Source organism: Labeo rohita, unplaced genomic scaffold (assembly GCF_022985175.1).
Source record: "Labeo rohita strain BAU-BD-2019 unplaced genomic scaffold, IGBB_LRoh.1.0 scaffold_177, whole genome shotgun sequence".
Lineage (NCBI taxonomy): Eukaryota > Metazoa > Chordata > Actinopteri > Cypriniformes > Cyprinidae > Labeo > Labeo rohita.
This window is the reverse complement of record NW_026127967.1, coordinates 16,417-30,929: the sequence shown is the minus strand read 5'-3', so window position 1 is coordinate 30,929 and position 14,513 is coordinate 16,417. Positions and strand designations below refer to the sequence as shown.

General features: G+C 35.8%; 1 long non-coding RNA gene across 1 annotated transcript; it reads right to left on the bottom strand.

Annotated features, from left to right (window-relative positions):
- Window positions 1-8,460: 8,460 nt before the first annotated feature.
- Window positions 8,461-12,571, bottom strand: LOC127158898 (uncharacterized). Its single transcript, XR_007826303.1, has 4 exons — window positions 12,381-12,571; window positions 10,942-11,045; window positions 10,610-10,744; window positions 8,461-8,513 (listed from the first exon to the last, which is right to left on the bottom strand). It is a non-coding gene; the product is annotated as an uncharacterized LOC127158898 (long non-coding RNA).
- Window positions 12,572-14,513: the final 1,942 nt, after the last annotated feature.

The following is a 14,513-nucleotide window of genomic DNA, read 5'->3' as shown; positions in this document are numbered from 1 at the left end:
TTTGCACTGCATTGTGGGAAAAGTAAGACGCTAAACAGCTTAAACAAAATGGCCGACAGTGGGCGCTCGTCGCAGTTTTCCTTTGCTGAAAATATTTGCATATTGGAGGAATACAATGCTGCAAAATCGATTTTAATGAACAAATTTAGCGATTACAATGCCAACAATAAAAAACACAAGGCTTGGTCCACAATAACGGATAAAGTTAATAGTATAAATCCTTCTGTCCCGCGGACCGTCAAAGATGTACAGAAACGGTTTAAAAACATGGTGCAGGAAGCAAAGAAGGAAATATTCAAACGAAAAAAAACCAGCAACGGGAGGAGGACCAAGTGCAAAATTAAAAAAAAACAACAGAAATTATCATTGAAATATATGGCGATGAATCACCAATGTTTTGGGGAATCCCTGGAGGGAGGGAGAGCGGAGTTTCCTGCGTGACTTCACCTGCTGCTGGGGAAAATACATCGCCTCACACAGCTGTTGCATCAGCGTCGCTTGGACAGTCTCGTAAGTAGTAGTGTTTTTGAAAGTGATTGATTTTTAAGTCTGCTATTCTGTATACTATTCTGCTGTCTTGGATTGAGTACCATGTGTTGTGTTTTTTTTTTTTTTTTTTTTTTTAGCTGATTGCGAGGTAACGTTAACGTTGGTCACTGAAGAAGCGCCAGTGACAAGTCAGGACCAAACAACACAAGGTAAAACATAACAGTTAAGGCCCGTTCACACCAAGCACGATAACTATAAATACAACGATAACTATATTTGCGTCCACACCAGAGAACGATAACTGTATGTTTTTGTTGCACTTACACCACTTCAAGTCCTCAGCACATTTCAAGTGCATCTAAACAGTGAATCTAGCATAAACTATCTGATCTATAACATAATAATATAATATATAATTTATAAATATATAAATTATAATATATAATTTATAAATATATAAATAATACAGATTATTTTTCTACTGCACCTTCAAATGAGGCAAGACAATGTTGTCCAACCCTGTGCCGAATGTCTGAGGTAATTTTATGTTTTATGTTACTCTGTTTGCTGTCTGTTTGCTTCTGTTACATTGCTATTTCAAATGCGCAATCCCTTTAAATGTGAATGAAGTCTAATTAGCTGTCAGTGTTTTATCGTTCATCAGCTGTAAAAAAAAAAAAAAAAAAATCGATTTTTAGAACGTTATCTTTATAGTTATAGTTTTCGTGCTTGGTGTGAACGGGCCTTTACAGTTAAAGTAACATTTTTACATACACCTTGCAGTTTCTGCAAAATGTTAATTATTTGACTAAAATAAGAGGGATCTTACAAAATGCATGTTGTTTTTTATTTAGTACTGACCTAAACATAATATTTCACATTAAATACATTTACATATAGTCCACTAGAATTTATAAGAATGATCATATTCAAAAGTTTACATTCACTTGATTCTTACCAGAGTAATCCACAGCTGTGTTTTAGTTTGTTGATAGTTGTTCATGAGTCCCTTGTTTGTCCTAAACAGTTAAACAGCCCACTGTTCTTCAGAAAAAATCCTTCAGCTCAAATTCTTTGATTTTTCAGCAGTTTTGTTGACCGTTTTGAATTTTTTAACATTCAGCTATTATTTTTCTTGTGGTCTATATGTAAATGTATTTTATTTGAAATACCTTTATTCAGGTCAGTATTAAATAAACAATAACATGCATTTTGTATGATCCCTCGTATCTTGGTAAAATAATTAATAATTTTTCATATTCTTTGAGGTGTATGTAAAAACTTTGAAAAACTTGACAATTTTACGAGTTATAACCTTTTTTTTTTTTTTTTTTTTTTTAATTTGATGTTTCAGCCTTTGTATTTCTGTTACAGTTTATCTTAAACCAAGCAAAACAAAACATTTTGTTACCTGTAACCTAGCCTTTTCGAATCATGTTTACAGTGTTTGTCTGTGTACATATAGTCGATGCCACAAAATGCATCGTCACCCACCATTCCCATATAAAATAAAATAAAATAAATAAAAAACAGAATGTATTTTTTGCTCTAAAATGTCACTCATTAACATTGCTAATATTGTTTTGTTTTTTTTTTGTTTTTTTTTAAGGAGAAGATTTGGACAGCACCCAAGTGGCACCTGCAGGAAGTGGCTCAGACACAGAGTCACAGAAAGGCACTGCAAGCAAAATAACCATGAACCATATACTGGAAAAACAATATGAAGTATTAACACTGGAGGAAGCAAAACTAAAATTAGAAATACAAAAACTGGAATTAGAGAAAACTAAGCTAACACTGGAGATACAGAAGCTTGGACATGAACTTTAGATCTCATTGACTGAAGTATTAATCAGTTAACTACTTAATTCCTGAGATTTTCTAGCTGACTTATACAGGTAAATGAAAGCAATGTTTCTATACAAATAACTTTAGGTGTATTTAATAGATTTGACATGTATTTAAGTAAATATTAGTGTAGTTCTATTTAAGTGATTTGAAGATTATATTGTATTTCAGAAGTTACTACTGATCCTGTGTATTTTTTTTTTTTTTTATTAAATATTGGTTTGATTAAATTAAAATTTGTCAAGTGCATTTCAAAATTCATTCTTTCACTTTTCTCAATCAAACAGAGAAAATGTTTTCTACAATCATTTGGCGAATGTAACGCCCACATCCATCTTCATCTCTTGCCTCATTGATCTCCATAGCAGGTTCCTCAAGCATTTGGTCTTCTTCCAGGTCTGGGAGTGCAAGATCTCTATTAAAATAAAGTGATTTATTAATCCTATTATTTAAAATTATTGGATAAATGTAGCTAGGAGTTTAAACTATGCCTAAATTTCTATTTATTACCTTGCTAAGTTGTGTAAAACAACACATGCACAGATTATGTTGCAAACCCTCTCTGGTTTCATTTTGAGCTCTCCATGCAAACAATGAAACCTTCGTTTCAGGACTCCGAAACACCTTTCAATGACATTCCTTGTTTTGGCATGGGCTGTGTTATACCGAGTTTGAGCTGCAGTGACTGGATTCAAGAAGGGTGTGAGAAGCCAGGGTTTTAGTGGATAACCAGAGTCACCTAAAAGCACCCCTTGCAATTCTCCTCTCTCAAATGCATCATGAATTTGGGAATTCAACAAGATTCTTGAGTCATGGGTTGATCCTGGCCAGCGAGCGACACAGTTGAGCACCCTGAGTTTGGCATCACAGATTGCCTGCACATTAATACTGTGGTAGCCTTTCCTATTGACAAACAGTGGCTCATGGGTTGAAGGTGCTTGAGTCCTAATGTGTGTTCCATCAATGGCCCCTATTACATTAGGAAATCCGGCAATGTTGAAAAATCCACCTTTACCTTATTCAAGGTAGAGACATCAGTCGGAAACAGTGGGAGTCTGCCTGACAGCACACAGGAAACTCTATGAATGATTCTTGATGCTGTAGACTTGTGTACGCCGATTATGTCTGCAGCTGCGTTAATGAAACATCCCGTGGCAAAGAAGCGTAGCGCTAGACATATTTGTAGCAGTGGAGGGATGCTACAATTTCTTGAAGTTTCAGGCCTCAGCTGCTCCTCCAAGTCAAATGCTAATTGTTGAATCGCATGTCTTGGAAATCTCAGTTTTTCAAACAGTTCCTTTTCAGAGAGAACTTCCAGTGGATTTGATCGGTCTTTGAAAAACCTTTCTCTTCTTATTGCATGTTCATAAACCCAAAGATTAAAATTTGCCATAGCACAAGACAAACAAAAGTCTACGCTGTTTAAAAATCTGTCACAGCTGACAGTTGGTTTCCATGGCAACATAGATTGTAAGGAAAAGTTAGCCATGGGGTAATCAGTCTAACTTTTTGGTCTTAAATTAGACCAGTCTAAGATTTTATGCAACTGGCTTACAAAGTAAAGACCAGTCTTAAAGAAAAAAAATAGATGACTAACTTGTAAGACCAGTCTAAAACAGTTTTATGCAACCGGCCCCTGGTTTAGATAATTCACTTCTTTACAACCTTGTTTCTTTTTGGGGTTGTACTGAATTCTGTGACCCACCTAATTTTGTGAACCTAGGCACTGCAGTGAGCTAATCTGACCTACTACTAAACCCAACCCTCTAGTCCTACCATTTTTTGCCATATTGATTACCATTTGTATAACCATAGTTAAAACTATGTTTTTGTAGCAAAACCATTATTAATTTGTGGTTACCATAAAATTTTTTAAATGTTTCTAAACTACCCTCGGCACTAGAGTCATATAATTTGGTGTGTCACAGAATTCAGCAACTGAATGAATCAGCACTAAAAGAATGGTTTTCTAACTAAGTCATTAAGACGGTCTCTTGCTGCCACCTAGTGGCAAAACAATGTAACTTACAATTAAAGCACTGAATAATCGCTACCTAAATACATTTTTCAAAATCTCAGGTATTCCAGTATTATAAAATATTATTAATTGAACAACAATAGCCATTATAAACTGTATGTATTATATATTATTTAAACAAGTTCTAAATTGGATGCCATATACCTGTAATTTGTGCTAATAAATCTCTAACAATATAATCATTAGTTTTAGTGCAAACGAGTAATAAGATTGCAGTGTGATTATTATTATAACTGCAATAAAATAATTTGTAACTAGCTGAAATTGAATACATTTTACAAATGAAATGTTGCTTTTTTCTGTTAAAATATGCATTGAAATTTCTTGGACTTCGTACTCATATTCAACTTTGCCAGTCATTGCATAATTTTCATATGTTATACTTTATTTGAAACCATTATGCTTTATTGGTATATGTTCATGCATTTGTCTTGTTTATTGGCTTATTTATTTATTTTTGTGAACTACCCATATCACATTACTTTTTATATTTTGTGAATAAATACGACGAGTGATAATTTTTGTGTAGTATAAATTATTAGGCCTACATATGTTAACCTAGCCTTATAAAACAACAAAGTCAGCAATGCTACAAGGTAAGGTGAAATGTAAATAAGTGCTTTTAGGATCAATAGTCAGATTTAACACTGTAAAGAAAACATTTTGATGGCAGCATGTAAAGTACCAGTTTGGACGTGGTAAGTACGTTATAAATACGTTTTTTCACAACGTTGCAAAAACGTTTTTACAACGTCTCCTTCCAACGTTTTAAAAACGTTATAAAAACGTTTTTGCAACGTTGTGAAAAAACGTATTTATAACGTTTAAAAAACCCGACATTTGTCGTATTAAATACGTCGGAAAAAAACGTTATTACAACCTTTTTACAACGTGAAAAAAACGTTTTTATAACGTTGTTGTGTTTGCTGGGGTGTTTCTGGTGAGATGTGTTGGAATGACGCGCGGGCGCCTTCGAGGAGTGGATCAAGACAATAATCTGGATAATATTTTCAGCGATTAACAATTTAAATTCTGCTCTCATCCTACAGCACCTCAAACCTACTGTATTCGCCAGAGAGGACTGCGGCTGCAAACGCATCGTTATTTGGATTACTTTTTTGTATGGCTGCTGACATTCTTGCAATAAATAAATGATTGTGATTGCACTTTCCTGTTTTTTATATTTTTATTACTGTTCAGTCATAGTTAACGTTGGGTTTAGAGGTAGAAGTGGGATTAGCGACTATAAAAAATATTTTTAGATATATTTTCAGTTTGTTTGTTTATGTATTGAACCTACCCTGTAACTTCGTTGAACAAGAGGGGAACAATCGCCACTTTAATTTACAGCCCGCAGAGGGCACAATTACCCTGTAACTACATGGAACAAGAGTATAATTTCCCAGTAATTTTAAAAAGCTTACGTATAGATACACCAGACGTACTATTTAATAGAATAGGTACCTGTTAAGTTTTTTTTTTTTTTTTTTTTTTTTAATTAATCCATTATGAATTATTTGTATATCTGTTTGCTACCCCCTTATTACCCAAACGTAACCTATTGTTCCCTTATACTTACACGTAGGTACAATATAAATACGAAACATTCACCCTAACTTTAGTTTGCTTACGCAGTTCTTTGCAGGTTGTATATCTGGTTGTTACTCTCTATTACTAAAACGTAACATATTGTTCCCGTATACCTACATGTACGTTCTTGAATAGGTACACTATAATTACAGAAACGTACACCGTAAATTCAGTATACTTATGTAGTTCTTTGCAGGTTGCATATCTGGTTTGTTATCCCCTTATTACCCAAATATAACATATTGTTCCCTTATACCTACATGTACGTACTTTATAGGTACACTATAATTACAGAAACATACACCGTAAATTCAGTTTACTTACGTAGTTCTTTGCGGGTTGTAATCTAAAGCGTTACCTAATAATTAATTAAAACTAAAATTCGACATTAGTAGCTTACTTTTCGCAGCATCAGTCGTGCGCGCACAAGATCTCCCGGTTCTTACTTGTGAATTCAGTTGACTGGAGACTTGTTCTAAATGGATCATTTGAATCAATGGGTTGTCGACTCGAGAGCAGCTGCAATCGGATCATTCCAATTCGTGAATGAGTCGTTTAGTGCGACTGGCGAATCAATTTAACAGGTTCATTGAAAAGAATCAGTTTGTTCATGAATCAGACACTGCTTGTGCATCTCAGAGCACGTGATATATTATAAGGAGTAACGATATGTTTATGAAATGTAGTGAAGTAAAAAGTACGATCTTACGCTTTGGAATGTAGTTACTCAAAATAAAACTACTCCAGTAAAGTACAGATACTTGAAAAATGTACTTAAGTACAGTAACGAAGTACAACTACTTCGTTACTGCCCACCACTGGTCTTGTGTCAGCAGACCAAATAGTACTGTATACTGTAATGAAATCATCCACATGTGCAGAGGATGCTGAATTTAATAATTTTTATTTTGTACTGTAATGTATTGTGGTGCATACCAAGTTCATATAGAGTTCTTTGTTATTTTAACTTTTCTAGTGCTTTTCATCTGCTGCAAGATTACTTTACAGTAGTAAAATGATTTTTTATTTTTTTTTTTTTCCCAAAAGTTAATTGCTGAATTAGCAATCTGTAATTTAGTTTACATTGTTTACTGTAATAGACAATGAGTTGCAAATTAATTCCTAATAAGAGTTTTTTGTTAGTGTTATTGTTCTGCCGAGTGTTCACTGGGTGGGAGAGCCATCGTTGTATTTGAATTGTGTGTAATCATTACAACCTGTAATAACTAGATTGAAATGTATGAAAGAAATTTATGCTGGCTTGTTTTAAGACTTGTTTAAAAACATAGTTTAAATAGTTTGTTCAGTAAGATGTTCTAGATGTTTGGTGAAGTGTTGCTAGTTGGTTGCTAGGATATTCTGGGTGGTTGCTAGGCTCTTGCTATCCAGTTGCTGGGGTGTTGCTAGATTATATGGTCGATAGCGTGTTATGATTTCAGACATTCCCAATTCTGTTAATAACAGAAAATCAAACATTGTTTCCAAAACTGATCCAGTTTCAGTGCTTTGATATTATAATATTTCCTTCGAATGTTAGGAAATTAACATTAAATCATCGACATTAACATCTTAAACTTGCACTAAAATGTGATTTATACCATCTAAGTAATGATTAAATAGAATTGCATGTCTTCTTTAGTGATACAAGCTCAGAAACATTTACTGTATAACCTGTTGAAGTTTTTTTTATATTGTTTATTGACTTGGTGCCATGATGGACATTGAAATGTTATTATTTATTTTTAATTTTAAACAAGACAGTGTAGGGGTGCTCAGCCCTGTTCCTGGAGATCTTCCTTCCTGCAGAGTTCAGCTCCAACCCTGATCAAGGACACCTGAACAAAATAATTAGGATCTGAAGGAGCACTTGATAATTACAGACAGGTGTGTTTGATCAGGGTTGGAGCTAAACTCTGCAGGAATGTAGTTCTCCAGGAACAGGGTTGAGCACCCCTGGTATAGATGATTACTTAATTGTAATGCAATATTTGTGAACACAACTGTGTATGTCAGTAAATCCCCAAAAACTATGCATGAGGGCTTTCTTTGGTGTTGCCACCCCTCATAGACCCTATGCCACCCCTTTGTGACCCTAAAAAATATTTTCTAGATCCGCCCCTGGGGCTGAGGCCTATAATATGTGTCAGGAGCGGTCACTCAGTATCATTATCTCATTTTTGACCGAGATGGCTTTTAGCTGGTTTTGTGAAACCAAAACTCCAGTTTGACTTTACAATAACATTAGCAATAACATTGGATTTTGCTTGCAGACTTTGGTATTTTGGTAAATCTGTAATTAAACACGTGGAACACAAGAGTTTTACCTTGGTCTTTTTTTCTGGAAAGTGTAAAACAGAAGTGTAAAGGCCTGGAGAAATGTTTCCTGAAATTCAAGTTTAATTTATGATGGGTTTACACAATAATTCTCATATTTTAACTGTTCAGTACGTAACAACAACAAGGATTTTAAATAAAATACACTCATAACAGTCATCCTTCAAGTGCACAAATGTCTTCAATAAGCCAACAAAAGCCTCTGTAGTGCCTCCTGTTGGATAAACCATCGAGAAGAGAAACATTCACAGACTGTGATGACACGCTTCCGCAGACTTTTTTTTTCACAAATTATTGATAAAAGCAAGCAAATGCATTAAAAGGTTAAAAAGAGTTAAAAAGTAAAGCCTGTTATACTGAATCTAATGTGAGCATCTTTGATACTCTTCAGTATTTATCATGACAAACAATTACATTTGATACTTTAAATGTATATGAGGATTTGAAAATGAGCCACATAAATACCAGCAAATGAATATATAAAAACATTTTAGGAATTATCTCCATATAGTGGACTTCAATGGTGCCCCCAAGTTGAAATTCCAAAATGTTGTTTAAATGCAAGGAAGAAGGGTCTTATTTAGCAAAATGATCAGCTATTTTTGAAACAAATTGACAATTTATATACTTTTTAACCTCAAATGCTTGTCTTGTCTAGGTCTGCGTGAACTCTGTTTTTTTGTTTTTTTTTTTTTTTTTTTTCCGGGTCATTGTGGTCAATACAATTAGGGTATGTCGAAAAACTCCCATCTTGTTTTATTCCCCAAACTTCAAAATTATACTACATCACTGCAGAAGTACCGACCCATTTTACAAAGTGAACATGCAAAGTAGATCAAACAGCCTTTACAAAAAAAAAAAAATATAAAACAGCGATGTAGGACGATTTTGACGTTAAAGAAGAAAACGAGCCAAGAGTTTTTCGACATACCCTAACTGTATTGACCCAGATTACACAGATTACGCATGCGCATTTGAGGTTAAAAAGTGTATATACGACCCTTATTTCTCGGCAGATTACACAGACTATGAATGCGCATCGCAGAGATGAGACAAGACAAGCATTTGAGATTAAAAAGTATATGAAATGTATATTTGTTTTGAAAATTATATATATATATATATATATATATATATATACAGTACTGTGCAAAAGTCCTAGGCCACTAGTATTTTCATCAGCTAAAAAATGGTTTAAAGTCAGTTAAAGTCGGTCTTTTGCTGTAGTGTGTCAGTAATAACAGTTTACATTTCTAAGCATTCATTTTGCCATTAATTATAATAATCCAGTGAGATTTTTGTATGGAGCACAGGCTGTTGTCAGACTCCTTGTGCAAACAGAGATCTGATCTCTTCATCATTCAATCCAGTCTGTCTTAAGAAACAGAAAAAATGGAGACAGACTAAATCCAGAAGAACTGTGGCAACATCTCCAAGATGCTTTAAGAGACCTATACCTACTGAGCTACAGTACTGTTAAATTTTTTAGGCAGTTAGACACATAAAATGAGGATGCTGTCAAAAACAATGTCATAAATAGATTTTCTTTATCAAAGAACTATTAACTAACATAAATCAGTATTTGATATGACCATTCTTTGCATTTAAAGCAGCTTTTGCCCTATGTGCACTTGTGCATAGTTTTTCAGGTAGCTTTGCAGGTAGGTAACCAAGTAACTGAAACATCTTGGAGATGTTGCCACAGTTCTTCTGGATTTAGTCTGTCTCAGTTTTTCTGTTTCTTCATGTCATTCCAAAGACAGACTGGATGATGGTGAGATCAAATCTCTGTGTGGAGCACTGGCTGTTGTCAGACTCCTTGTGCAAACAAAAATCTCACTAGATTATTACAATTAATGGCAAATAGAATGTTTGGAAATGTAAACTGATGTTTCCTACTGACACACTACAGCAAAAGATAGAAATAACTTACTTTAAACCATTTTTTAGCTGGTGAAAATACTAGTGGCCTAAAACTTTTGCACAGTACTGTATATATATATACACTTTTTTTTTTTTTTAGTTTCACTAGATAAGACCCTTATTCCTCGGCTGGGATCATTTAGAGCCATTTTAAGCTGCATTTAAACTGCATTTTGGAAGTTCAAACTTGGGGGCACCATTAAAGTCCACTATGGAGATAATTCCTGAAATGTTTTCCTCAAGAAACATAATTTCTTATCAACTTAAGAAAAAAAGACATGAACATCTTGGATTACAAGGGGGTGAGTAAATTATCTGTAATTGTTTTTGTTCTGGAAGTGAACTTCTCCTTTAATATCAGCTCCGCTATTATAAGAGCTGTCATACCTGAACATGTGTGACAGAACTGAGTGATGTTCAGATGTTGAGTGTGGTTTCTGATGGGATTGGGATAAGGTCCTGATGATGATGATGATGATGATGATGATGAAGGCCAGTCTGTGCTGATTACAGGAATAGGCACTGGAATAAAGAAATTAGGATAAATGAAGAAATTTAGGAACCAAGACTGATTAAAAACATTTTTAAAAAATCTGATACAGAAAGTTAAATAAAAACCAGTATGCAATCAATGTAACATAAATTAAGCTAATTAGTCATTTTAACTATTGTCTAACTTTATCTGTAATTAATAAAAAAGGTGAAACAGTAAGACGTACAGAAAGTGTGATGAAAGCATTGATCTGTAGTTGATAATCTCCAGCATGTCCAGTTGTTTGTGATGGTCAGAGATCCAGTTTGATTGTCCAGCTTCAGTCTGTCTCTGAATCTCACATCAAAAACATAATCATATACACTGAATCTGTTGGCTCGTTTATTGATTTCAGCTATTAAAGCACCTAAAAACTCCCACTGAATTCGATCATCATCCACCATTCCATCTCCCTCCATCACTGATATTTCATCTGTATCATCAAACAGACACAGAATGTGTTCAAATAAATAATATGATGACAAAAAAGAAGCAAACAAGAAGCAAAGTGTTGTGAGGATTAATAATTGCAACTTTCAGTTAAAATATAAAACACAAAAAGTGATGTTTAACCCACCAAAGACACAGAAAATGAAAATTGTCACTAAAAAGCTGATCTTTAGTGTATAAACTCCAGAATCTCTGTTTTTGATGTTTGTGATGGTCAGAGATCCAGTTTGATTGTCCAGCTTCAGTCTGTCTCTGAATCTCCCATAAACGTGATCATCATATACAGTGATGCTGTCGGTCTGTTTATTGATTTCAGCTATTTTAGGACCATGTTCAAAAGTCCACTGAATCAGACTACGATGCTTGATTTCAGTAAGATCATTGTGTAGAGTGACTGAATCTCCCTTCTTTACTGATATTGTCTCCACTCCTGTAAGACCAAACACACAGTGAGCAAACAAAAATAAATAGTTTAATGTTTACATTTAAAATGAATATCATAAAACAACAGAAGCAAAATGTTGTTAGGATTAATAATTGTATCTTTGTGATGACCACAATATAAAACAAGTTAAAAATAATTACGCACCAGTGACATCATGTACAGACTCACACTGTTGGTCTGTACATGATAAAATCCAGCATCTTCATTTGCAGTGTTTGTGATGGTCAGAGATCCAGTTTGTTTGTCCAGGATCAGTCTGTCTCTGAATCTCCCATCAAGAACATCATCATATACAGTGATGCTGTCAGCTGTTATGTTGATTTTAGCAATTTGCGTGTTATAAAACCACCACCGAATCAGATCATCATCCCTTATTTCAGTATGAGGATTTAGAGTGACTGAATTTCCCTTGTGGATGGACACTGACCGCATACTAAAAGCAAATACTCCTGAAGATCAGAGTTTATCACAGATTAAAGCTTTATTTTGGTTTGATGAAGCTTACTAAATTACTTTTAATCATTTAAGTGGTAGGCGAATACTATTCTGCAGCACCACAAAGACTAAGATATAAATAAATGACAGAGATCCATCACTAATTAGACCTGAATTTAAACTTGATGTAAAATCACAGTTCACAGTGAATATCAATCTTAACTAATTCAACCAGTAATTTATTACATGGTACCAGAACAGAAACAACTGAAGTCAAAAACACATTTCAGACTCACCAACCAGACGCCACAAACACAAACAGAATGAAAATCTTTGAAACATCTTCAACGGTTTCAGTCCACAAATATGAAAAGACAAACTCTTCAAAACTGGTTCAGTAATAAAATGACAGATGAGCTGATGTGAAGCTGCTTTGTAGTAAAATACAGTGAAACTACTGTCCGCTAAAATAACTGTGCACAAGTGTTAATGGGTGTGACCATCTAGCACATTCTTTGCTGATTATTTCACACTCTGAACATTGACACTTTAAGTTCCAATAAGCCTCAACTTCCAGCAGATCAATGGTGTCTCTGTCAACAGAAATAAACTCACCCATAACATGTTAAAAGTGTCTTAAAGCAGTCATTTGATCTGTTCATCCTGAGAGTGTTTGGCTCTGCTCTCTTCAGTAACCGTCTTCAGCTAATTTGTTCTTCATTTCTTATCAAATGTCTCAGTTGTTTCTCCTCTCAGACTGATGGAGCTGCTCACCTGCTAGAACTGTTTATGAAAGTGTCCTCAGATATTTTCATGGAGCAAAATCCCCGGAGTAAGGCCTGGGACACACTAGACAATTTTCAAATCTTAACTGACTTTACAACCATGGGAGACCACAGACCTAATGACAGTTTCAGTTGATTTTTAACATTGCAATCCTCTGAGTGCACACTAGATGATTTACCTAAATGTTATGGGTGAGTTTATTTCTGTTGAAAGAGACGACACTGATCTACTGGAGGTTGAGGCCTACTGGAACTCAAAGTGTTAATGTTCAGAGTGTGAAATAATCAACAAAGAAAGAGCTAGACAGTCACATACATTAGCGTTTAAAGATGTGCAGTTATTTTAGCTGACAGTAGTTTCACTACATGTTGATTTTGCTTGCTGAACGACAACACTCTCTTGTGTTGATATATACGTTACGGTATGTACAAAAAAATGTTGTAACGCCTCTGGACTGTGTTGTGAGCTCCAGTTGTCCTTGTTGTGTTTATGTATTTTACTGTGTTCTCAAAGTATATTATAACATCTCACAATTCAGTATTTTCTCAGGTTAAAGGAGAAGCTGGGGGGACGTTTGTTTAGTCATGTGTATAGAAAAACAAAAATAAAATTAATAAGCTAATAATATTGTAAACATTTAATAATAATGTTTAAAATATTTTTTAAAAATGTAAACAACATCCTAAAATTTATATAAATTAAATATAAATTAAAATTTATAAAAAATAAATATAGATTATATTCCTCCAGGAGGTGCTCAACATAACAAATGTAATAAAACATGGAGAGACTCTTGAACCTTGAAAGAGTGAAAAAACTTGATAAAGGATATATAAATACAGATGACAAACAGACAGAAATAGTAATGTTAAGGTTGCTGCGTGCTGGATGGGCGAGACGAAATACAGATGACAAACAGACAGCAATTTATGTGCGTCCCGCACCGTAACAATACAACTGGGGAGGGAGGGCGGGCGCCCTGGAGGCTGATACGGGACAGGAACATAGTAGCTAGGGAAAGCCTCCAGGGCGGATCAGGGAGCCATGGCGGATCAGGGAGTTCAGGAGGCCATGGCTGGACAGACAGTTCAGGAGGCCATGGTGAATCAGGGAGTTCAGGAGGCCATGGCCGGACAGACAGTTCAGGAGGCCATGGCGGATCTGGGGGCTCAGGAGGCCATGGCCGGGTAAACAGTTCAGGTGGCCATGGCAGGTCTGGGGGCTCAGAAGGCCATGGCCGGGCAGATAGTCCAGGAGGCCATGGTGGATCTGGGGGCTCAGGAGGCCATGGCCGGGTAAACAGTTCAGGTGGCCATGGCGGGTCTGGGGGCTCAGGAGGCCATGGCCGGGCAGATAGTCCAGGAGGCCATGGCTGAACAGGGGAGTAGCCCCCCCCCAAAATTTTCTTGGGGGAATTTACAGTACTGCCAGCCCTAGAGAGCGCTGGATGAAGCGCCGGCTCAGGAGGGCGCGCTGAAGGAGGAGCCGGCTCAGGAGGGCGCGCTGAAGGAGGAGCCGGCTCAGGAGGGCGCGCTGAAGGAGGAGCCGGCTCAGGAGGGCGCGCTGAAGGAGGAGCCGGCTCAGGAGGGCGCGCTGAAGGAGGAGCCGGCTCAGGAGGGCGCGCTGAAGGAGGAGCCGGCTCA